This window comes from Puma concolor, chromosome D2, assembly GCF_028749965.1.
Source record: "Puma concolor isolate L17-30 chromosome D2, mPumCon1.1.hap2, whole genome shotgun sequence".
In the NCBI taxonomy this organism is placed as follows: Eukaryota; Metazoa; Chordata; class Mammalia; order Carnivora; family Felidae; genus Puma; species Puma concolor.
Window position 1 is genome coordinate 39,847,773 of NC_141677.1, and position 24,751 is coordinate 39,872,523.

General features: G+C 56.9%; 1 long non-coding RNA gene across 1 annotated transcript in view; it reads right to left on the minus strand.

The window, feature by feature from the left end:
• The window catches only part of LOC147576007 (uncharacterized), a 48,219-nt gene extending 23,992 nt beyond the window's left edge, over positions 1–24,227 (minus strand). The window contains exon 1 of the long non-coding RNA XR_015241662.1: positions 24,138–24,227. This is a non-coding gene — a long non-coding RNA (uncharacterized LOC147576007). The remainder of the gene's footprint in view (positions 1–24,137) is intronic.
• Positions 24,228–24,751: the final 524 nt, after the last annotated feature.

The window sequence follows — 24,751 nt, forward strand, 5'->3', positions numbered from 1 at the left end:
TGGTTGAGCTCACATCCTGGAAACCTATGGCTGTGCTCTAGGGAGAGGCAGGGCCTGCCCCGACCCCTGAGATGAGCTAAGCAGGGAGTATCCCAAGTCCCATCTTTCCTTTCCATGAGCTAAGAACTCTTCCATGCCTGCCCTCTCACTGCTCAAAATTCCACTGCCCAGGATAAGTGGAGCCGGGACCTGAGCCTAATGTTGCTTTAATCCCCAAAACAAAGTCACATTGGCCAGAGTCAGAGGAGCCTGGGGGGTCAGCATCCAGGAGGTGCAGGGGCAGGAAGGAACTGGACCAACATCTGGAGGTGGCTGGAGGCAGCTGGGCCACCGTCAGGGGGGCGGGTTCTGAGAGCAACAGTTCTGAACTTAGAGCGATGGGTGTGAGTCCTCCCCGGGAGCACACAGGGCCAAAGCACAGGCTCCTCATGAGGAAGGACAATGGCACTGGCTTCTCTCTGGGTTCCACCCCACCCCTCAGCATCCCCACCCACCCCAGCAGCCTCACATCTGCAAACAAGGCCCTGCCAAGTAAACAGCTGCAGCCCACGCTCCAAGGCTCCCCAAACCCCAGCACTACCCACAACGGCCAAAGCCACATCCCATCCGTCCCCCGCCGCGTGGGGCCCAAGGGAAGGGAAACGCTCATTAATCATAAGGAGATGGCTTCCGGGCAGCCTTGGAGACAGGCAAAGGAGACCAGAGCTGGGAGGGAGCTCCCCACAAGCCCCTAAGGGAGGTCAGGGCTCCCCGCTCTGACCCAGTGCAGCATCCATCAGCCAGTGGCTTGCCTTCTGGTGCCCAGGAAATCCTTGAGAGCCAGCCAGCCCTGGTTGCGGCCTGGGAATCCAGAGAGATGGGCAGACGCTTCCATTCAGTGAGACATCAGAGGAAGCCTCTGAGGTCAGGTTGGAGTCTTGGTTCTTTGCCTGGCCTCTGGCAGGTCGTGTGACCTTGGGCAAGTGATTTTTTTTTTTTTTCTCTCTCTCTCAGGGCCTCTGTTTCTGCAAACTAGAGACAGGGCTCTGGCTCTACCTGCATGCACGTCCTAGAGTTAGTCTTCACCCTGTGGGAAGGGCTCCTACTGATGTCATACTCTCCATCCCAAGAGCCTCTGAAGAGTCAGCCATGGTCCTTGGCCCCATCTGACTCACTGGCAAATGGGTGTTACTGGGCCATCGTGGTGTTTTTAAAAAACCGTGCATCTGAATGTCTTTGGATGGGACATGCAGTTTTCAGTCAGAGGCAGCCGCCCCCACCCCTGCACGTTGCCTGAAACCCACCCCTTCTCAGACTTCTCGGCCCCTCGAATCCACTGGGAGAGGCTAGGTTGTGCTGCAGAAACAGCCAATCCCCCAAACCTCAGTGGCTTAGCAAAACAAAGTCAGTTTCTCACTCATGATACAGGCCGGATCTGGGTCTCCGCCTCACTTGGGCTGACGGAGGCTTCATCCTGCCATGTGCTTCCACGGTCCCCAAGACAGGGCAAGGAAAGTGGCAATGACTGTCCACTCAGAAGAGGCACCCTTTGATCCTGTGCCCATCCTACTGGCCAGAGCACATCACACAGCCTCCCCTCCCCTCAGAGGGGGACGAGGAAGGTGGTCCTACCGTGTGCCCAGAAGGAGGAGAGAACCAACTGGGATATTCGAGCCACCCTAATGACCGCCATCCCCAGGAGGCAAACCCTTGCAGCTTCCGGTAGAACGGGTGAGGTCCCAGCTCCGTGTAAGCACACAGAAGACCCAGAGAAGCTCCCAGCCCTCCTACAGACAACCTCAGGGCTTGCCCCTTGGCCCAGCACTGCACCAAGGCCGGGGACACCGGGAGGCCTAGGATGCTAGGCCCCGGAAGGATGCACCGATGAGTGGCACAGGGTTGCACTTCAGCGCGGACCCATGTCACAACGTGCGACCCTTCCTGTTGAGTTCTGTCCGAGTGACCGTTCCGTGACGGGGCAAGGGTGGCAACAATCCCAACAATGCTTTCCCCGCCCGCCCCCTCCCCGCCCCGGGCAGAGGAGAGGGCATTTTAGGATGGGTTTTGAAAGAAATATAAGTGTCAAGTGGGCAAGTCTGGGAACTGCAGTAGTAAAGGCACAGAGGGGTCAGGGAAGGGCTCGTGGTTGGGAGTGGTCATGGTGCAGTGAGCATCAGGGAAGCGGACAGGTGGAAGGGAAGGCCGGGCCAGGGTGAAAAAGGCCTTGAACATCACACCAAGCGGCCAGCTTCCTGCAGAGTGTACCGTAGGGACGATCTCATGAGCTCCTCGAGTGGGAGCTCCAAGCTCTGAAGAGAAAAGCTGGAACTCTGGCAAACCCTGACCTTCCTGAGTGTTTACTCTGTGATAGGTGTGTGCTCAGCAGGTCACATTGGCCATCTCCTTGTTGGAGGCTCATTGTTGTCCCGTTTTACAGTGGGGAAACTGAGGCCTGTGGGGGTCGACCGTTGCCCAAGGTATGGGGTGGAAAGTGAAAGATCTAGGATTCAAACCTGGGTCTGTCTGATCTGCTAGGACGCTCACCAGAACCCAGGCACTGGATGCCTCACAGATACCTCATCTTCCCCCAAATCACCCATGATATACATCACCCTCCCTATCTTATGGGTGAGGACATTGAAGCCAGAGAGACCACCCAAGTGTTAAGTAAACCTTGGGACTGGGGACCCAGGTATGCCAATGGTCAAACCGGGCTTGGCAATGGCAGTCAACGTACGCAGGCCCGGGGACCGCAGGGCTCTTGGAGAAGCTACGGCCGAGAGCAGGAATCCCAGAGCGGTGGCAGGAGTGAGGACAGACATCTGTCTACCAGGAACCGGGTTTCCACTTACCCTTCTCAGACTAAGCCCCATCACCCTTCCTTATCCTGCCTTTGGTGCCAAGGGCTGTGGCCTCCTCTTTAAGCTGCTGACTCGTCCGTGTCCCACAGAGATACACCTCACTGTGATTTTCAGATGCTCGTAGGCTATCAAAGCTGGGGCCAGGTGAACTTGGGCATCTTCCCTGAGACATCAGGAAGCCCAGGGAAAGAGAGCCTGGAGATTACCAGTACCTCTTCCCCAAGGTCACTGGCATTCGCGGGTGAACCAACGGTGGGGTGGGGTGGGCCGAGCAGGCTGTCTGGGGAGCCCAGCAAGAGGTAACAGGAGGCAGACAGCCCAGGACAGCCAGCAGGGCAGGGTTAGTAGTGGACACAGCATGGGAGACCTCGGGGTTTCAGCAAGAGTCAGGCCCCTCTACAGACAAGGGAAAGGAGATAGAGGAAATGATGTTGCGAACAAATCTCTACTGAGTACTTCTCATATCCCAGGCGTCACACTGAGCCCACCGGCAGCGTCCGAGCACATTGCAAAGTATCCAGGTATCACCCTGTCCGCTCCACCAGGAAGAGCACTGAGGCTCAGAGGGGATAAGAGGCACGTTCAAGGGCATAAAGTGTTAAGTTTAAGGTGCTAGAACCAGAAACCAGATTTTCAAACTCCACACCACCACTTCCCTGGGGGTCAGGGACAAAACCCTAGGGCGAGACAGCAAGCAGGATGGGACCCAGGCACGAGGGACAGTCCCAACTCTTGGATCTGGAGTTAGAGACCCAGGCACGGGCTTGGATTCTTGGAGCAGGGCAGGCCAAATCTCCCAAGTGCCACCCAGGAAGAGCTGGCATGCCTCAAATCCTTCATCCTGTGATCAGCTCAGGGCACAAGGAGTGGCCTATCAGGGCTCACTGTCAAAAAGAACCGCCACTCTTTGGCCAGCTGCCATGTGGCTTACACGCTGCCCGTGACAGGGGGCTCGCGCCCTCTGAACACATTCTGCCTCCAGTCTTGGTTTTGAGAGAAACGCGCCGGGGATGGGGTGGAGGGATTAAGTGCCAAAGAGAAGCAGATGAGACGAGACAGTCACCAAAGCCCCTTCCCTCTCCAGCCCTCTCCCCTCAGCCTCCAGATTCTCGCCATTAGGATACACACTCCCAATGGAGGGTATCCACTCCCAACAAATGCTAGTCCCCAGCACTCTCTGTCCGTGCCTGTCTGCCTGGATCCTCTGGGGCCCTCCCTTCCCCTGGCATGGGCTGCTCTAGGCTTCCATTCTGATTTCCCCCAAGAAGTCTGACTCAGCCTGTGACCCTGGGCAAGCCCCGCCCCCTCCCCAGGCCTCAGTGTCCACATCTGTCAAATGGCGGAACGATCTCTCAATGTGTTACTTTCTAACTGGCAAGGATTCTTGAACTGCCATCTTCCAGGTGGGTGGAGGGGAGGCTGGCCAGGCCAGCCGGGCCCCTGCCACCCTGGTGCCCATTTCATCAATGCCTGCTTTTGTCTTGAGCATTCAGCAAGCAGGTGAGTTCATTTTCCATTAAGGACAATTATCTCTCTTCATTTGCATATGCTAAATGTGACATTTAAGGGAGCAGTTCCTCCCCACCCCAAACAGGATGAAAGTCCTCTGACAGGCAGGCAACCTGCGGGTTCGGGGCAGAGGTGTAATTGGCTCTTATTAAGGGAAGATGCCGGGAGATACAGGTTTTGAAATGCAAATGATGGCATCCCTCCTTCCACTGGGACTGAATGGGGAATGATGAGGGCCCGGCTGGTGGCTTCCCAGCTCCTGTCTGTCCACATCTGGGCAGGACAGGCCTCCTGACCCACATCATAAGGGAGACAGAAGCTAAGCAGAGGCGGGGAGGCTCGCCACTTCCTGTGTGGGGGGAGTGCACAGACACGCACATCACCGCCCTCCCCAGCAGGCTCGCCCCACCTCAGCCCGCCTGCTACTCCAGCCGCTCCTCCCTGCCCGTCGGAGCCAAGCAGATTCCACTGGCGAAAGTGGGGTCCGTTGGCGTGATCAGCCTCGGCTCAGAAACCCCCGCCAACAGCTTCATCGGCGGCTACCGCCAAATTTCAGCCATGACAGGGAAGAAGCCAGGAGGTCCTAAAATACCCCACCCCGCATCGGGCCTCCGCCAGTCTCTGTGCTCGGGATGTGCTTCCCCTTCCCCCCACCTGGCAAACCCTTGCTTATCTCAGCCTGCTCAGAGGGTACCTCCTCTAGGAAACCCGTCCCAGTGGCCCAGGCCGAATTAACGATGGCCTCCTTTGTCCATGGCCCTGGCCTCATCACTGGGACTGAGAGCCTTTGAAAGCAGGTACAATTCTGATTCATCCCTGTGTGCCAACGTCTGCTCAGAGCCGGGTCCTCAAAGGAGCTCGTTTGGTGGACGCACGGAAGGAGGCATGGATGGATGGACGGAGGCCTTGTCATCATAAAATTTCACCCCGCACTTGCCTTCATGATTACTTACAGCACCTGTCATTGCACTGGCGGGGGAAAGTGAGGCTGGATGGCATGGAGACTCTACCCCCAACTCCGTGAGGGAACGTGCATAAGCAGGGCCTGGAATACCGTTCCTGACTCCCCACTCAAGTTGGATTATCATCGCTTGGCATCAAAGACTTCAAAAGTGAGGGGAGCTTTCCATCTGGGCGCCTTATCACGTGGGACTCACAGGCCCCGACGTCCTGCGCCTCTTCAGAGGCAGCCACCGGGACTGAGGCTTACCTTGAGGACACTGTCCCCGCTCCCATAGATCACTGACTCCCACCTGGCTGCTACACAAGCAACGACGGTGAAGCCAGAGGCCTTCCCCAGCCCGACGCTGCAGAATAAAAACCACAGACCCCAGGAGAGGAAACGCCTGCCCGTAACCTTCCTCTGCCCCCAGTATCCAGAGCCGTCCTCTGCCTTGGGGAGCCTGGTGAGGGGAGCGGAGGGACAACAGAGGGGACGCTGGACTCTGCCCCCTAAAACCCTGATGCCAGCCCCCAGCTCTGCCTGAGTCACACCTCCTTGCCACCTGCACCTGCCTCCTTCCTACTGTAGCAGACGCTCGGCGGGCAGAGTCAGGGTTCAACTTCCACTTTGCTGTTCGTGATCTGTGAGACCTTGGGCAAGTATGGAACCTGTCAGAGCCTCAGCTTTCCCTTCTGTAAGCGGGGATGGCAAGGCCTTTCACAGAGAATTATTCCCCTATTAGTTAGGCTAATCGATGTGAAGACCCCAGCAGGTGGTGGGTGCTCAGGGAAGCTCTTTTCCCGTCCCTTCTCCTCCCCCCTGATCTTTAAGGTGAGAGCTCAGAGGGAAGGAGCCCTATATCCCTAGGCAAGACAGTGGGGAGGGCTGGCACCAGGCCCAAGTGTCCTGCTCCCCCGACCCCAACACAGAGCGAGCACATAGGAAGTTGGCAAAAACCATAGGCTCTTCCACTCCCCAGACTCCCAGAGATATGTTCCATAAAAAGCAGGTGTTTGGGATTCAGAGCTCCCAATGGACACATTAGGACAGATCTAGATAACAAGACTAGAGAAAAATCTGGGCCTGGTAGTGACTCCGAGCTCCCCGGTTGCCTGACAGCCAGTGAGATCACAGAACGGAAGGGCCACACAGCGATTCCCTCACTTGACCACGCGTTCCAATTGCCCGGGAGCTCTTAACATCTCCCAGGGCTCAGCCATACCCCAGACCAATTAAATCAGAATGCCTGTGGGAAGGAGCTGGGTATCAGGATGCTTTGGCATCCCGAGGGGGTTCTAGCGTGACTCAAACTTCGGGAACCACTGGGCCACAAGACAGGATAGTGATTGTGGGTGGCTGGCCAAGACTGGACGCTGTTCAGAGTGCTTTCTTATCTGTGGCCTCATCTGCCATCATCGGCCGGCTGAGGAGCCGCATCATTCCACCCATTGCACAGAGGAGGAAAGGGAGGCCTAGGATGTGGCCATGTCTCCTGAGGCGACCATTGATGAGTCTGAACAAAAGCTCAGTCTCCTCCCAACCCTTGAAGCTGGACTCTTCCTACATCGGCACAGGGGGCCCGGGTTTAGTCATGAAGAGACAAAGATCCCGACTTCCAGGGGCCACTGTTCTGGGTTGGTTCTCCCAACCTTTCCTGGGAGGAGGTTCTGATGGCGGTGGGCAGGGCACAGCAGAAGTGTCCCCGAGGCAGGCAGGGAGGACTTCACACGCTGGATGCAGGCCAGCACTCTGGGCCAGCTCATGACTTGGCCCCAAGTAGGCGCTGGCTCAAGCCCAGGGACTTCTCCCATCTGACTTCATCCTGTGGTGTGCGGGGGTCTGTTCCAGGACGGTGGGGCCCAGACACCGTCTCTTTATGTGAGTCTTTCCTGACACTTCTCTGATAACAAAGAAGGAAGCTTAACAAGGAGCGGAAGGTTTATGGGGGATTTCAACTTCTTCCTCTAGGTCTGTGTTGGAAACACAGCCGTTCACATAAAGCCCCGGGCACCACTGGCGGGGAAATCAGAGGGGCCCATGGCAGCTCCCGGGCTGGCTTAGCTCCCACCACCCCTGCCGGTCCTCAAAGCCGGTCAGCCACCGCCTTTCCAGCCCACCCCCCTTCCAGCCCACCCCCCTCCCTGGCCCATCCATTTCAGGGGACAGACGAAGGGGGCGAAGACAAGGGCATCAACCAATTTGCACAGCACAGAATGATGCAGTGCCTAGCAGCCGCCCAGACCAGAGTTCACATCCCAGCTCTGCCTTATCCTCTTTGCTGCGCGGCCTCGGACAAGTTGCCTCACTCTTGCAAGCCTTGAAGCTCTCCGCTATAAAACGGTGTGGCTTATAATCCTCACCTCCCAGTAGCTAGGAGACTGGGGTTAAACAGCATCCATGTTGGCTGCGGGATCCCAGACACGTTATTTGATGTCCCTTCGCCACAGCAAAGCCCACCTTTAACGTGGGAACGATGAGGCCTATTCACCGAGGTGGAGAGAGGACTACATCCATTAAATGAGCTCTTGCACGTAAAGAGCTTAGAGCAATGTCTGGCCTCGCCCGAGCATGTCTGGCACACAGTAGTTCCTCAAGAAATATCTGCTTCCTTCCTCACCTTGCAGGCACTTTCAGGATGTGGCCACATGTGGTCAGCTGCCTTCCTCTGGTGCCCAGTGACTGGCTCTGAGCCATCTCCTTAAAAAATTGGAAATCTTGCCCACTTACTCTTCTCCCTTTTCATAAAGCAATCACAGAACAGAGGCAGTGACCTTGGGCAACCTTGCACTGCAATGCTTTCCAAAAGGCGAAGCCCCATCAGTCACCGCAGGAGAGCTTGGCGCCCCCACGCACCCCCCTCCCTCTAGCGGCTGGGACCATCTGAGCAGGGGTGGTCTTTGGGGCTCTAGTTTGGTTTGATTTTTTTTTTTTTTTTTTTTTTTTATGTGGAAGATGCATCCCAGAGCAGAAAGAACAGTGAGGGCTTACATGCCCTGAGTAGTGAAGAAATCATGGAGACTTTTTTTCAAACTCCAACAACAGTTATTAAACGGGTACCAGTCTGGGCACACTGGCGCGTTTCCTCTGATCCAAGTACAGCCCTGAGGGGAAGAGCTCCCAGCAGTTCCAGAGAGGAGTCCGAGGATCAGAGACTCAGTGACTGCCCTCGGAGAAGTGGATTAGAGGAGACTTCAAACCCAGGACCTGTGACTCTGTGTCCCCGTTCTGTCCTCATCGTACCACACTCTCCAGAGATAGGCTAGAAGTGCCCTCAGACGTGTTGGGCTCTGGCTTGCTGAGCCCTGCTGGATTTCAGGTCAGAATAAGCACCATGTCTAACAATTCAAGCTGCCAGAGACGAACAGTGCTACCTTCAGGGGAATGAGCTCCCTGTTCCCAGGGGAATGCACGCTGGGGCTGTGAAAGGGAGCAAGGCAGTTTCCAAGATCCAGCAAAGGAAAGACCAAGGTCCTTTCTGACTGAGCATCTGTGACCCCAGGAAATTCCCTCATTCAATGAGTGTTCCTTCAGCACCCTCTCGGCTGTGGCCTGGGCTCTGGGACACAGGACAGACAGGTCAGGAAATGCTTTTGCACCTTGGAGCTTACATTCTAGTTAGGGTAGTGAGGAGTTCAGCAAAACGTGTAAGCGCCTTGAAGAAAGCAAATATGGTAACGGGATGGAGCGTGGGTGGGGTTGGTAGAATGGTCAGGGAGGGCCTCTTTGAAGACTGAAAAGGCGACAGCCCACAGGACGCGGGCAAAGAGAATGCCACACAGCAGATACGCTCAGACGCCAGGCACCCAGAGGCCAGGAGGTGGGACCGGTAGGGAAGTTGGGGAAGAGAGGAGAGAGGGGCACAGTGGGGCCGGAGTCACAGGGGACAAGCAGGAGCGTATCACGCGGGCCGCACCCACTAGGTCTGGGGCGCAGGTCCCACAAGGGTGCCCTGCTCTGACTTGTTTGTAAATCTCCCTCTGGCAGCTGTGTGGAGAAGGAAGCAGAGGACTGGACTCCCGAGGCCCTGTTAGGAGGCCGGTTTAGCCACCTGGCAGGCAGAAGATGAGGGGTGGACAGGAATGGTGACAGTGGAGGCAGCAAGGTAGGGACAGATTCAGGACCCAGGCGGAATCAACAGAATCGGTTGTCAACGGCAAGGAGAAGGGCAGAATCAAGAGTGAGCCAGGGGGATGTGAGCCAGGGTTGGGAAGAAACCACGAGTCCAACTTAAGCCATGATCATTTTGGATGGGATACCCTCTGAGGGTCTGCCCAGCCATCTGGGGTCGGTACATGCCCTCCCTGGAGGGTCAGCGGCATATGGCTAGCAGGGACCCAGAGAATGTAGGGGCCTGAGGGCATTCAGAGTCAGAGGAGGGTTCAAATCCCAGCTCTGCCATTTACTTGGGTGTGACAACAGGAAAGCCACTTATGCATTGATTTGTTGAGCATCGCTTTCCTTCTCCCTGGAGTGGGAATAGCAACTATCTATCTCCTAAGGCTATTATGGAGATTAAACATGCCCAACTCCCTCCAACTTTCCCTTCCATTATGGCATCTCAGAAGCAGGCTTCCTGGACTGGAGTGAGCTCCCTGCTAAGTCATCCCATCCTAGAGTTTGTCACACTGGGTGGTAATGGATGGGCGATGGGCATATCTCTGACTGTTGTGTTCATCATATCCCCAAGAGAATGGCACAGCGTTAGGCGTGATGCTGATGCTCAGTAAACTATTGAATGAATGGATAAATGGATGATTGAATGAATGGATGAATGAGTGAATGAATGAATGGATGAATGAGTGAATGAATGAATGAATGAACAGATGAATGAATGCTTGAATGAAAGAATGGAGAGGTGGGTAGCTGAAAGAATGAGTGAATGAATGGATGGATGAATGAATGAGTGAATAAATGAATGGATAGATAAATGGATGAGTGGATGAATGTATGAACGAGCAAATAGATGGTTGAAAGAATAAGTGAATGAATGAACGGATGAATGAATGAGAAGCTGTCTCCTCAGGCCAGCTCTCTAGACTGATACCTCTCAAAGACTTGTCACTCTGCACCAACCATGCAAGGTAACAGGGCTGGGCCGGGGCTGGGCAAGAGCCCCAACTTGGACCTGACCTGCACCTGATCACTCGGCACTCTGTGTAATTCCACAGTTGGCTGGGAAGCCAACTCCCAGAGTCTGAGCTAAAAGAAAAAGTCACATCAGGAAAACCTCCCCAGTCCCAAACATTTCCCCCATTCAGACCTGGGTCCAGAGGCACCACTGAATAGGCAGAAATCTAGGGCACCGGAGTCCCGGCTGCCCACTGTACAAATGGAAAACCTGAAGCCAGGGAGGGTGGGGACTTCCTGAGACCAAACGGCCTTACAGTGGCTGGTACCACGGGCCAGGTTTCCTGGCTCCTAGGCCCTATGTGATGTGCGAGGGGAGAATTAGGGCAGGGAGCTGTGGGGACCGGGCCTCCCCACGGCAGCTTGGGGCCTGACAGGCTGCCCAGGCCAGAGAACCGCCTCCGAGCCTCCTCCAGCAACCCCAGCTCTCGCAGACGCCCCGCTGCCTTTCGGAAGCAGCCAGCTCCAAGCAGGCAGATGGCCGGCAGGCCACTCGCCCAGCCCTCGGGCCCAGATGGCGGTCCCGGCACTAGGTGGGACGTCGTCGCAGCAGCAGCAACAGGAACTGCTCGCCAAGGCCGCCGGAGGCCCATCAGAGAGGGAGGAGCACTGGGTGCAACCTCATGGCCGCCCTGCCTTGCCTCCTGGGGCCTGGCATTGCTCAGAGGCTGGGGAGGCTGGGAGCACAGAGGCACGGGCCGGCCCAGCACTCACTGTGCAGACTGAGCCTGGGCACGATTGTTCAGGGTGGCACCACTCAGTGGGGGCACAGGCCAGAATGGGCAGCTCTGCCCAGGGACAGTCCCCACCCCTTTCTGCCTGCTTATCTATATCCAAAAGAAGTAGGTCTTTCATGCTGCCCAGAAGCTAAAGAGCCCCCTTCAGGCCTTGGCGTCTCCAACGGGATCTCTCAGCGTCGTGAAGAATAATCATAATAGTGACAATAATCAGCCACATTTCTTGAGGGTCTACTATGCACTGCATGCTATTCTAAGAACTCTACAAGTATAGACGCCGTCCCTGTAACAACTCTGTGAGGCAAGGCTGTGATTATCCCATTTTGCAGATGAGAAAATGGAGGCTCAGAGAGACGTAATTTGCCCAAATCACCCGGCTAGGAAATGGCAAAGCCAGGATTCACACCCAGGTGGCCTGGCTCTGGAGCCCCTGTTCTTAAGCCTCCCCACAGTTCTGACTGGCCCCCCACTGCTAAGTCCTACACAGCACAATGCGGGGGGGGGGGGGCACAGGACACCCTATCTTAAATGCAGAAGTGTGACTTTGCCAGATTCTGAGCGGCCTGTTACAAGCGCTCACCCATGCTGGTTGGCATTCTCCGGGCAGAGGCCTCCCGCACAGGGCCAGGGCAAGCCCAGGTAGGTCCTAAGAGGTAAGCGGAACGGGCAGCTGAGGACAGGCCATGGGTGTCTCTGGAAGAAGGCACGGGGGGCCCTAAAAAAGCCAATATACACATCAGCACACAAACATATGCTAAACACTTACACACTGGAATGCTCAAGAGCATCCCCTCACAGACATGTGAACCTGTGTGCACACGGGACAGACACACACCCAGGCCATTCTGGGGGGCAGTAGGACGCTGTGATGACCACATGACAAGCCTGTGTCCCGTAGACCACAAGAGGGGAGTCTCGTCTGGCTGTCGCCCTCCAGGAAAGCATGAGGCAGTCCCTTCCCCTCGCTGAGCCTCAGTTTCCCCACCAATGCAAGGTAGGGGTTGCCCGAGGCCATCTCCAAGGTCTTAGGCTCCATGCCACCTGGACGGTCACCTGCGACTCTCTGTCCCCAGAGCCCGGCAGGGAGCTGTGACTCAGCAGCAAGAAGCAAAGCAGGAGCCCCTCCCCCACCCAATACACACAAAGGGCATCTTGTTACCGGGGCCTGCCAGCAAAGCCCAGAGGGCCGGGGAGGTGAGAATCCGGGGGCAGCCTGTGTGGGCAGGGCTGGGGCAGGGCTGAGGGAGGGCGGGAGAGGGCTGCCCAGCCAGGGCTGCTGGCTGACACCCAGTGGGGCAAGGTGCTCTGAGTGGGCAGCCCCAGTGGGTGGCCTCTGGATGAGGCTGGGCACCCCAGGCTTCTGCAGGACACCCTGTCTATTAAGTTCCCTTTTTTATTTTTAAGTTACAGTCTACATGAGCTTTGCTCTCCGAGCAGCAGCTGCAGACATGGAATTTCCCAGCGGTGTGGGGGAAACCCACAGCCCAGGGCTTCAACTCAGAGCCTGTAAGTCTCCATCCTGCAGGCTCTGGGGTGTGAGGACCCTTTGAGGAAGATCACAGCCAAGTTCTTTCCCTGTCTGTAAGATGGGATGCTGGGCTGGGGAGGGTGGGCACTCCTTCAGGCCAGCAGTCACGTCACCAGGAAACCCCAACCAGGTAAGGGCACTCTGGAGTCATACTCGTTCTGACACTGCCCTGCCGTGGGATCCTGGGCGAACCACTCCCGCTATCTGGCCTCAGTTTCCCCGTAAAATGGCAGTGGTGAGAGGCAAGAGGGAACCCGATAGAACAGTCTTCCTGGGAGTTGCTCGGTAATCCTCCTTCCATGTGTCCTATGCAGGGACGTGAGACGCTCATTCAAGGGCATATAAGTGAGAGGGTCGGTCTAGAGTGCCGCACGCCTGTGTACGTGCGTGCCTGTGTGCACATGTGAAACGTGTATATGGACAGGCAGGTGTGTCCCCCCCCACGGGCGTGTCCATCCTTCAGGCCATACAGTCCAGGCAGAGCAGGGCCCAGATGCAAAGGGTCACTAAGAATGCTCTCCTTGCTGCTTGGGGGCCCTCTGGACGCTAGTGACAGATCTGTGAATTCAGGTAAGCCGTGTCCCTGAAGAATAGACTGGCCGCGCCAGACACATCTCCCCTAAGCACAGCTCGCGGTTAGCTGCCTGTCTGTCCCAGGTCACAGTGCTGCCGCCTGGTTCTATTGCCAGGGGCATATATACTGTAGCCACCTGGATGATGCCCCCAGAGTTGCACCCACACCATGGCACCACGAAATTTTACATTCCGATATCTCATCTCCCCAGGACCCGACTCATCCCCAACTCCCCCAGGAAAGAGCCTTTGCACTCTGTCGGGAGAATATACATGAGAGGCTATGCCACACTGCAAAATTCTGTGTGAGCTGGCGATTCTGCCGGATCCTCAAAATACCACCCACCTTAGAAGGTTCTTGTTCCCGTTTGACAGATGAAGAAACTGAGGCCCAGAGGAGTGAAATAAAAGATCCAGGACCTGTGGGATTTGATAAGGGGACGTGAGCACCAGGCTCGTGGTTAGAAGCAGATTCAAGAGCCAGACCCGCCTTGGAGAGGTGTGGGCAATGACCCCCAGAAGCCCCAGCTGAGCGCATGAACACAAGTGAGCAGAGATGCCCCCTCTGAGCTGTGGGCAGAGGGGCAGCCAAGGCCCCCTACTCAGGCGGAGGAAATCGAGAAGCTTGTGTGCCGACACTCTCCGCACCCACCATGGGTCCCGGAAGAGGCTGGCACAGAGGACTTTCTCTCGGGGCTTTCAGTGACCAACACTAGGGGGTTGGCCTTGGGGGCCGAGAGGACATAAAGCCCCATGTGGGCAGGCACTTCCCGGGGAAAGCAGGCTAGTACGGGCAGGCTGCGGAGTTCTACCAATACAACTTCCACAGGCAGTCACCTCTGATGTGTCACAAAAGCAGCTGCAACTTGGGAGTTCCTACTCCATAGGACTCACTTTAAATTTATTATTTACTTAGCAAATAATTCACTGAAGGCCTTCAAAGTGCCAGCCCCTGCCTCCATGGAGCTCACAGTCCAATGGGGGAGGCCAACCCTAAACAGAGACTCACGCCAGAACCAGTGACCAAGGAGGGCTTCCTGGAGGCGATGACATTGAGCCCAGACCTTCTGAAGGATGAGTAGGAGCTAGCCAGGCAAAACCCTTTAGACAAAAAGGACCCAAGACAGGAGGGGGGTGGGCACGTCGGCACCCATAATCTCCACAGTAACCTTATAAGATGGGAGAAGATGTCCATTTCACGATTGAGGAATCCGAAACGCCGAGAGCTGAGTCACCACAGACCCCACACATACGGCTGGGGCACATCACCCAGACCCTGAACCACGGCTCCAATCCCCAAAGCCTGGCACCTAAGCCCTGGAGCTAAGAAGCAAAGGCTACGGAGGAAGAGGCCAGGTCTGTTCGTGCCTGCAGCCCACATGAGTGGAGGTAAGCGAGGCCCCTCCTTGCAGGTGAGGACCCAGATACGCTCTCTTGCCAGAGTGGGGTGGTGGCCCCACGACAGGGCCAGGCATGTCCCCACACAGATTTAGAACTGCTCACAAGGGGGTGCCTGGGTGGCTCAGTCGGTTAAGCGGCCGACTTCGGCTCAGGTCACGATCTCACACTCCGTGAGTTCGAGCTCCGCATCGGGCTCTGTGCTGACCGCTCAGAGCCTGGAGCCTGTTTCAGATTCCGTGTCTCCCTCTCTCTGACCCTCCCCCGTTCATGCTCTGTCTCTCTCTGTCTCAAAAATAAATAAACGTTAAAAAAAAAAAAAAAAAAAAGAACTGCTCACAAGGTCCAGCGAGACCTCGCTCCAGAGTCATGAGCCCATCACCACCCTTCAGCCTGCGTAAAGCGTGGTGGCTTCCGTTTCTCGCGGACACGATTACGAGGACCACAGATCCTGTGGGGTCAGCAGAGGGGAGACCCAGGGCACGCAGAAGCCTTCTCCAAGCCAGCCTTCCCAGAGGGAGTGGCCTTAAGAACCAAGAGGACTTGGAAAGAGCCAAAGCGGAGCCGAGGAGGGAACCCCAGGCATGGGGAATGGAAAGCAGAAACATGGTGGTGGGAGTGGCAGAGCCCGCGGGGATCCGTGAGCGGTGCTCCGTATCTGAAGCGTCCAGAACTCTCAGGGACCACCAGGGCCCCCACACCAGCACTGCCCCAGGACCTTCCTGTACCAGACCCAGAATCAGCAGAGCCCAAAGGGCACAGTAAGAAGACGCGGCCTCGCCTTCGGCTCGTGGAACTCCTCTCGGCGCAGGGAACAGTGCAGGGAACGGCGCTGGGCTCAGGGATACGGCTTTGGACTCCCAGCCTCAATCCCTGCCCTCAGGAAGCTTACAGTGTAGCAGAGATCACAGGCGTTAAGGGAGCAAGAAAGCATCACAAGCTTACAAAAGGAGCATCCTTCCTTCAATCAGTCGGCCATTCCTTCGTGCAAGGGCTTTGCTCCGGTGATAGAACGGTGAACAAGCAGGTGGCATGGTGGGGGCCATCCTCACGGGGCTGAGAGTACGCAGAGTGGCACCCGCACCCCGCCCCATGTCAGAGCCAGAGAACTGGGGCAGGAGAAGAGGGAAAGAAAGCACAGGGCCAGAGAGCTAACAGGGGCAGGCAGGGAGGCCCCTCCCATTACACTCTGCTGACTTCTACCCTTAGGCCAGAGCCGCGGAAGCCACGCCCAGCCTGTGGCCAGCGACTCTGATCACAGCAGGGCTGCAAGACCTCTAGGCCATTCCTCAGAGTCCTGACCGAAGATCCGATGGACATCAGCATCCCTGGGCCTTCTCCTAATGACCACAGACGTTCCCAGAACACAGATACCCACATCTAACTTCCATAAAAGCTTCTTTTGCTTACAAAGACCCCCTCCAAAGGGCCCTGGGCTGCCTCTGCTTGTGACTTGGGGATGGAGAAGAGGTTGTTCTGGCTCTCTGGGGAGGAGGTCGCTTCAGGCTGGGTGGCACAGGAGGCTCTGTTCTCTCAGAGCCTTATCCTCAAGGCAGTCAAAGGAGTCCTTGGCAAGCCCTCAGGGATCTCCACAAGGACCCACTGAGCCCCCTTTATCCCCAGAGCCCAGCTCTGAGTCCTCACACCTGCCATATTGCCTCACACCCTGTGTTCCCTTCTTCATGTGGGCGCTCCGTAGGACCCTGAGCTGGTTAGTCTGTCTCCATCCTGCCCCGGCCTATCAGCTTCCATCACTCTCTTCTCATTAGCTAACAGATCGGTCCAGCCCCCACCTCCACGCCCAACTCAAGTACCTAAAATGCCTCTTAAGTCCACGTCCCGGGTTCCTACTAACCCCGGAGGCCACACCAGACCCACGCAACATTAGACGTGCTCCTCAAACAGGAGCGGCTAATAACTGTCACCCCACGAATCAACTCCCAACTCATCGGCATCTGCCTCCTGGAGGACTGTGCATTGAGAAGGATTCTGCTGCTCTCCGTGGGCTCGGCGGAGACGAGTGTCATGATGGATTAGTGATGTCTGCTGTGAGCACAATATGGGAAGAACGTGTCACGGGTTTGCCACACCAGGCAAGATTCCTTAGCCATTTTGGGAGATGCAAATATGGAAAGTATCCGTGCCCAAGCCCAGGCCCAGGCCCTAGCGTGTGTGGCACCCTTACTCCGCGCTCAGCCTTGGGCTGGACTCTGTGAGGAAAGCCAAGAGGAAGGAAAAGTTCTGCCGTTCGACCCAAGTCATTGACAGAGCAACTCACCAGTGGGGGGACGCTAAAAGCACTGGACTGAGTTTCCTCGTCTGTACAAGACAGACGAGGTCTGTCTTGGGTGGCTAGGCCCACCAAGAGTGAATGGGCAGTCAGAGCTGTGGGCCAGAGGGCCAGTGAGCAACTGAGAAAGGAGAGAGAGAGAGAGAGAGAGAGAGAGAATGGGGTGGGCGCCACACAGGCCAGAAGGTCAGGAACGCCCCCTGGGTCTGGTGAAAGGGGAACTGGGCTTTGCGGGTGGGGGGGAGGGGTTAAAGTGAGAGAGGTAGGAGGAGGAGCTGAGGGGAGTGACCCAGGGGCCAGGATTCAAACCCTGGTCTCCTGACTCCCCGTGTGGGTTCCATCTTTCAGGGCAGAGACTGAGGCTCACTTGGTCCAGTCCCCCATTTGCTTCCCAACCTCCTCTCCCCACCCCACTCCCTCTATAGGGACCTGAGAGAGGCTTCCCTGACCACTCAGACTAAAGGAGTCCCCATACACCCCATTATTCTCCACCCCAGCACATCCCAGGAGTGTCATGGCAATGCGTAATTCCTTCTTTTGCGTGTGTGTCTGTTCGGTGTGTTTTGTCCGTCTGTCCTAACGGGCTGTGCGCCCCACGAGGGTAAAGACCGAGTTCCATTCACTCTGTCTCCACATCTTGACACAGAGCAACAACAGAACGGGTGCAAATCAGAGCTGTTCCACGAATAAAGTGCAGTGGGCAGGGACCACACACGAGAACACCCGCAGGGCCAACCACGTAACAAAAAGTGAGCTGGACAGGTGTAAGAATCCGGTTCAGATAGTGCCCACCTGGCACGTTCTCCACGTCATGCTCAGGGCAGGTACCTCTGTGGCACCTTATGTTGTGTTCATTTGACATGTATGCAAATTGCTTGCTTGTGAACACATATCCCCAAAGAAATATGGCCTTCTCCATCTTGCGAAAACTCACGACACTCTGTCCTTTTTTATTTTCCTACCTGCGCTGGAATGTGAAGACAAATATTTCCCCGCTACGCAAACAACAGGCCAAGTGTGATGATGCATGGTGACCACAAGTTGGCCTCATACGGTGCAGGCAGGGGTACTCCAGGTGTGTCCCTGGGCCAGCAGTATCCACAGCACCTGGGAACTTGTTAGAAATGTAAATTCTCGGGCCCACTCTGGACCCACTGAAATATAAACTCTAGGGTAGAGCCCCGCAAGCTGTGTTTGAACAAGCAAGTGATTCTCTGGCACCCTCACGTTTAAGACCCAGGGCAGCAGGGAGCGGTGGGGTCTGCCCCTGAAAAAGATTCAGAGAGGTTAAGCGACTTGCCCTAGGTCACACAGAAAGTGACCCAGAGTCTGCCTCCTTGGTCAGGGCCACAACCAGTTGGAGGGCACATGTACTGCCCAAGGGGGCCCCCCACTTCTCAGCTCCAGCCCACAGATGCTACATAGGAATGTGAGCCCAGTGTGGCCAAATCTCCCCCATTTTTCAAGGAAGTTGCAAATGCACATTTTCACATGAAATGTCTTCATTCCTCAGTACTGGCTGTTTTCTTAATCCCACATAGACCAAACAAATTGTCTACAAGTCAAGGCCAGCCGAGGCATAGCCAGAGTGTGACCTGATGGGTGGAGACTTCTCCCCACAGGGAAAGCCCCAGAAAGAAACTGTGGGTCCCTGCTGTCCTGCCTACGTGGGCCTGGCTCTGAAGGCTGGGCCCAGACGCCAAGCTACCCTGGGACTGAGAGACCCCAATTAATACTGTGTAAGGCCACTTCTGAGTCCTCAAATTCCAGACGAGGCCCACAGGCCCACACCTATCTGGGTCAGAGGATGAACAAGACAGGGCAGCCAAAATTCTAGGCCCTGATGATGTAGGTCCAGAGCAGGGCTCGGGGTGGACAGAGAGCAAACTCTTCTTTTCTGAGCCTCTGTTCCATGTCAAGTCCAGTGTGCAGGGCTCACAACCATTTTCTCCTTAGTATCTGCAACCACTGCACAAGGGAAGGGTCGTTTTGCACATTTTAAAGAAGAAGAAAGAGGTTCAGAGAGGTTAAGCGACTTGCCGTAGGTCACACAGAAACTGAAGAAAGCCAGGCTATGAACATACATTTACCTGCCTCCCAACCCATGTTGATCCAGTCTTCCGAACCACCTGCCGGCTGAAAGATGAGGAGGCTGGAAATTGGCCACGGTTGGCCCCCTGCTCCCAGAGTCTGCCTCCTTGGTCAGGGCCACAACCAATGCCACTACTCCAGGACCAGGAAACCAAATCCAGCAAACAGGCATAGGCAGTGGGGCTACAGAAGAAGGCGAGGTTGGGGAGAAGGCAGCAAACCTGTGCCCTGCTTCAGCCTCAGGGGGATCTGTCCCTGCATGCAAAGCTCCAGCCTGGAGCTGGAAGGAGCAGGGCCAGTGCTGGCAGAGCTCCGGACCCAGCCGAGCAGCAGGGGCTTGAGTTACAGCCTGGCCTGGCCTCACCAGCCTTTTTCCTGAAGACCTGTCATCAGGGAAGAAATGCCCGATTCCTGCCCTTGTCTCTGACCCCACGAGGCAGGTCCTTCTCGGTGCAAGAAGCCCCCAGAATGTCTGGGCTAGCCCAGGCCTTCTCCCCAGGCTCAAGAGTTCATGAGGGGCACTCGCAGGCCAGGCCCAGAGTGCCCTCCCCACAGTGGGGGGTTCACCCAGCCTGGTTCCTGGTCAGACTCCTCTCCTCTCTGCTCTCGCCAGGCATGAGTCAGCGTTATGAGTCTGCGTGTGGCCACAGCTGGCTGGACGCTAAGGCCAGCCAGGCCAGACCCTGGAGGTCTGCTGGGGCCGGGGGGCCTCACTAATGGGGAGAGATGGCCCTGAATGACCCACAAGATCACACAAGGGAAAGGAAAAAGGACCAAGTAAAGAACTAAGCACAAAGCAAGAATCTCAAAGCTTAAAGTGGCAGAAGCAAATTCAGAGTCCGGAAAATGGTCACATAACAGACTTGCGCACACACACACTGGCCACCAGCCCGGACACAGACGCACGCCCTTGTGTATCCCACACTCCAGACAGGCACCCGGGCACACACAACCCATATGCACGGGTCCTCCCAGCGGCCCTGCCTCTGCAGCACACATCACAGAGGGGGAGCCGGCACAGGGAAATGAACCCACGCGGCAGATGCTCACATGCCTCGCCTTTCCATGGCGTATGGCTTTTGTCAAGCCCAGGGAAATCAGACTCCCAGCCCTCAGCATGCGTGTGCAGATAGGTCTGGGAACTTCAGGTCACACCCGCTCCCGCTGACGGCCGCGATGCCCGTGAGGGCCGTGGTCAAGGACAGCCCGGCGATCGGGGTGCCGCGCACCCCACCCGCGCCGGGCGCCCAGCCTGCCCCGCGGCCCGCCCCAGCCGGCCGGGCTTCTGCGGCCCGCCGGGAGGTCGCGGAGCCGAGCGCGGCCAGGAAGTCAGCTCGGAGTGACAGCTCCCCCACGCTGTTTGTTTATTCATGACTCATTCGTCTCCACAGACGGGCTCTTCTTTCTTTCGGGAGGAGGGAAGAAAGGAGCGGGCGGGCGGGCGGGCGGCGCGCGGGAGGGGGACGGGAAGGGGGAGAGCCAGACGCCACAATAAACAATGAGGCAGCTGAGCCGGGCCGGGCGGGGGAGCCGCGCGGGGCGAGGGGCGCGGGGCCCGGGGCGCCCGGGGCAGAGGCGCCCCCCACCACCCCCTCCCTCCCCCCCCCCCCCCCGCCCCCGATCGGCCGGCCGGGGCTCCCGCGCGGAAGGTCCCCCGCTCCGCCCGCCCGGCTGGGTCCGGCCCGGCCCGGCCCGCCGCCACCTCCCGGCGACCGGGCTGCAGCAGCCGTAATTGGATCCGCGCCGCCTCCTCCCTGCTCCCCGCCCCCAATCGGGGAGCCGGATAAATGCCGGGTACCTTGGCAAAACAGTCGGATCCAAACCTATTATTTGGCTAATGGGCTTCCCTCGTGCGGCGCGGCCCCGCCCTGCAGGCCGCCCCTCCCCCACCCGGGGGCCGGTCCCCGCGCCCCCCACGCCCGCCGCAGGAGGGGCTCGGCCCGGCTCCGGATAACTGGAGGAAGCGCGGTTCCGAGGCTTCAAGGGCCTCATTGTTCTGCCTCGAGGGGCACATTGAAAATGCTCCAGGATTTGCTTCCTGTGAAAACAGCCTGGGAGGGAGGGGGCGATTCACGGTGGAAAGACATTATCCTCCTGGAAGCTGCCCAGATTACGCAGGGAGAAAAGGGTTGTTTTGATTGTTGCTGGCGCTTTCTTTCCTTCTTCCTTTTTCTTCCTTTCTTTCTTTTTCCTTTTTTCCCTCCCCTCCTTCTCTACCCTCCCCCGGGCCAAAGATGAATCTTTACGGCTGTTGAGCAAGTTGGAAATGTGGGGCTGTTTTCTGCATAAATAAGGCTACTGAATGGCAGAGCCAGATATAAAGTCTGATTCAGAGAAATTCAAAAGAACGCAGGGGCGATGAGGTGGGCAAATCCAAGAAACTCATTTCCCCAGCATGCCCCTCTGAGTCACATCTTGCACCATGAGGGGAAAACACATCACGCCACAATATGTCACATGCCTGCAGCAAAGGAACAGGCCTGGTGGCGGTATGGCTGCTTCTTCCACAGCCTGGGTCAGCACGTCCAGTCTCACGCGGGCCCAAGGTCAGCTGCCAGCAGGGGTCAGCCCCAAGGAGGGGCCCCTCCAGAACCCTGCTCTCCCCCCTCCTACCTGAATGACCTTGGACAGTAATAATAGTAATGGGGACACTCAGCACAGCACTTCCTACGTGCCGGGCCCTGTTCCGCATGTGTTGCATTTATCATCTTATTTAATCCTCATCTCAACCCTATAAAGCAGGTGCTTTTATGATCTCTACTTCCGGGTGAGGAAGCTGAGTCCAGAAAGGTTCAGGCGCTGCCTGATGTCACACAGCTAAGTAGGCTGGGGGCCAACCTGGCAGGCCGGCTGTAGAACGGGTGGATGATCTTGGCCACTGTGCTGATGCTTCTGAACCTCACGCTCCTGACCAGGAAGTGGAGATAAGGACACTGGGCCTCACTCAGCAGGAGGCTGGGAGGACGCATTTAGAGCTCCCTCCAAGCCCCCTCTGCCCCCCCCCCCCCCCCCCCCCCCCCCCCCCGCCCAGGGCTGTTGCTGGACACTTCTGGGCCTTAGCTCCTTTTGGTGCCATCATTATTTTCATGTAAACGAGGGGGCCAAATAAGGACAGTGTCTTCCTAAAGTTTAGGATTGTCTTGAGGGCTGGTGGAGACTGAGCAGTCATCCCTGGCCCAGTGTCTGCCCTTCCCAGATGCCCTTTGAGTATTTCTTTTCTTCTCTTTTCCTTTGCCTACTTCTTCTCACCCAACCTGGAAGATTCTTCTCGGCTAAAACTTCTCCCACCTACTGTCCGTCAGAGAACCACACACATGCTTCTGTCCGAATCCTCACCCGCTATTGCCCGCCCGTATCAAACTGTGTGGAATTTCCCACAGACCCAGAGCACTGGCCCGACCTGGGCCCAGCCTGAGCGCCCTATTTTCCACCGCAGCTCACTCCCCCCGCTGCCAGCCCCGCTCTGCCCGCAGAATTCTGGGACAATCCGTCATACCCTGCCCTGCTGCTGCTTTTTTCCATGGCCTCATCGCCCTCTCATATACTCTGAGATTCACTTCTTGCCTGTCCTGTTCCTCCTTCTGTCTCTCCCCCGACCCCCAGCTATATCATAAGCCCCATGAGGGCAGGGGTTATGGTTTTGTTCACTGATATGTCCTAAGTACAGAGAACACTTCCTGTCTCGTCAAAAACCTCCATAAATACTCGTGGAATGAACGACGGGCCTCGGCACAGCTGTGCCCTCTTGCTGTGTTCTCTTTCCCTTTCCTCAGGGAAACTCCTCATCCCCTAGGCCCCCGCCTCTCTGAAAGCTTGCCCCCCTGCCTCGTGCCCCTTCCTCCTTGGTGGTGGCTCCAGGGCACCCTCTTTTGGTCACTCCCCCCTGCTCTGTACCTCACCGTGCCTGACCCACCCCGTTCCCAGCCTCCCTTCTGGAACTCACTTCCTTTAACAACACCACCTCTATCCTTGGCCTTCCTCCAGTGGAAACCTTTTGTAATACCTCATCCCCCGAGTGCTCTCTGGGGAGGGTGTTTCTGCCCCATCTCGCTTCCCTGAGTGGTACCCCCCGGCGTCCCCACACTCTCTTCATGCCCCTGCAGGTGTTTCAGACCATGATTCCATCAAGGCCACATGACGGAGGTTGTCCCACTTGGCATTTATGCCACCTGACTCCACCACCATCTCCCTCTTTTCACCCTCAGACTCCACTTTGCCAGTCCCCTACTTGACACTTCTGGCCACCTAGCCCCGGACCACTGTCTCTCCTCCCCACCCCACCCCCCAAGGCATGCCATCAGCTTGGTAGCCTTCAGCATCCGTGTGAGTGACGTCAACAGCTGGACTCTCCCGAGCTTCAGCTTCCTCTCTCCAGGGACCTTCTCCTGGACCCAAGTTCACCCCTGACCCCCCACCTTCGACCAGGCCATCACTCAGCCTCTCGTCTTCTTCCATTTTAACCCCACCATTGCTTTCTCCTCCTGACCTCTGTCCGTTCTGCCCCCTTCCGTTTCTAGAGTCGCCAGCCTTCGTCAAAAACATTAAGGTCTTCGGATGTGACCTTCTGTCTCTGCCCGGTCTCCAAACACAGCCCCACACCTGGCCAGATGACCCTCTGGCTGGAATCAGAGGGCAAGAAGGTCCCTCTTCCTTCCAGAGGAGCCACCCTCCCAGTTGTGTGCCGGGCCCACCCCCTCTAGAATGTCCATCAGTCACCCTGGAATCTCCCTCCCCGTCAGGAGCCCCGCTGCAGTCCCCGCAGTTACACGCATGCTCACTGCAGCCGTACCTCCTGACATCATGCTTTCTGTGGAGCCTCCTACCACCCGCCCATCCTTAATCTCCTGTGGGGCCTTCCCTTCCTCCACCCACCCCCTAAAGTCAGGGTCAGTGGGGAGGGGTCCCCGCCTCCCTTTCGAGGTCTTCCTGTGCCATCTGGCTCCCCCGTCCGTGCCCACCATGACCACGTGCCCATCGTTGCCAAATCTACTTTCTAGCTCAAGGCCTCTCCCCCACCCGCCCTCCAGACCCCGGGTCTCCAACCGCCCCCCGGGGTCCTGTCGCCGCCTTCACGCACACATCACTGGCACCCAAGACTCACCCTGTCTCAACCTGAGATCAGCCTTGAGTTTGCCCTGCCCGCTGGATTCCGTCAGCCGGCTGCACCCCTGCTGGGCTTCTGACAAGGCCGGCCTTGACTCTGCCTCTCCCTCATCCCGCCTGGCATCAGTCACCAGGTCCTGACAACTTGCCCTCCTAGATGTTTCACAACGCAGTCCTCTCCCCTCCATCCCCACACTACCACAGCCCAAGGTCAAGCCCTCCTCCCCTCCCCCTGGGTTATTACAACAGGCTCCCCAGCCTCCTGCCTCGGCTCCCTCTGAGTCAGCCGCCTCGCTACTGCCAGGACCATATTTTAAAACACAAATCCAAACAAGCCACTCTGCAGCTTAAAAAAAACCTGTAGATGAACTCACACTGCAAAGGGTGACCCATCGGGCTCCAGACGTGCCCCCCCCCCCCCCACTGAGCCTTCCAGTATCTGCTCATTCCAGCCTTGAGCTGGGGTGTGTGTTATCACAGCATAAAGCAGCCCTCACTTCGCGCAGCTTCATGCCGCCCTGGTTTTGTCCACGCGGTTTCGCCTGCTGACGGTACCCTGCCACGTTTTCGGTCAGCTTAATTCTCTCTCATCTTTCAAGACTCATCCCAGGC